The sequence below is a fragment of the Coenobita brevimanus genome, chromosome 58, assembly GCF_032717465.1.
Source record: "Coenobita brevimanus isolate Jiangsu-jjx chromosome 58, ASM3271746v2, whole genome shotgun sequence".
Taxonomy (NCBI): Eukaryota; Metazoa; Arthropoda; class Malacostraca; order Decapoda; family Coenobitidae; genus Coenobita; species Coenobita brevimanus.
This window is the reverse complement of record NC_137011.1, coordinates 13075694-13076674: the sequence shown is the minus strand read 5'-3', so window position 1 is coordinate 13076674 and position 981 is coordinate 13075694. Positions and strand designations below refer to the sequence as shown.

The 981-nt window shown below is 28.8% G+C and overlaps 1 non-coding gene across 1 annotated transcript; it reads left to right on the top strand.

Annotated features, from left to right (window-relative positions):
• The first annotated feature begins 504 nt into the window (after positions 1-504).
• On the top strand, positions 505-623 carry LOC145402750 (5S ribosomal RNA). The gene has a single exon (XR_013897866.1). It is a non-coding gene; the product is annotated as a 5S ribosomal RNA (ribosomal RNA).
• The last annotated feature ends 358 nt before the right edge of the window (positions 624-981 follow it).

Here is a 981-nt window from a genome sequence, read left to right as displayed (position 1 = left end):
AATAACAAGCCATCAGGAAAGAGAGAACTGCACTGCTATTGGGAAACCACGCTCATTTTGCCCCTCCCACACTATATGTCACACCCAGTTATGGTCAAGGACAAAGATCTCTCCGTAGTTCTGGGAAAAACATTCAGTGTTACATGCCCAGGAGCAGAATAACTAACCTCTGAGTAAACAGAATGCAGATAGTGAGGTCTCAAATTCTTCAACTACAAGCAGCAGAACTGATAAGAAAAATATTCTACGTTTTTGACGGCTCGCCTTATCTTCCTATTTCATCTTTACATCTATTTCACCCATTCGCTACTGGGGTAACTACGTCAGTGACAGTATATATATATATATATATATATATATATATATATATATATATATATATATATACGTTTGTGGTGACAGTATATATATATATATATATATATATATATATATATATATATATATATACGTCAGTGACAGTATATATATATATATATATATATATATATATATATATATATAGCCAACGGCGATACCACGTTGAGTACACCGTTTCCCATCCGATCAGTGAAGTTAAGCAACGTTGGGTCTCGTTAGTACTTGGATGGGTGACCGCCTGGGAACACCAGATGCTGTTGGCATCCCTACGTGTCAAGTGGGGTTGGTGGAGGATTAGTGCCCCTCCCTGTAAGACATTTAACTCTAAGCCCTTGGCCACCCCGTCTGGGATACATGGCGTCTGGCAATGAATGAATATATATTTATATATAAAATATATATATATATATATATATATATATATATATATATATATATATATATATATATATATATATATATATATATATATATATATATATATATATATATATATATATATATATATATATATATATATATATATATATATATATATATACATATATCTATCTATATATATATATATATATATATATATATATATATATATATATATATATATATATATATATATATATA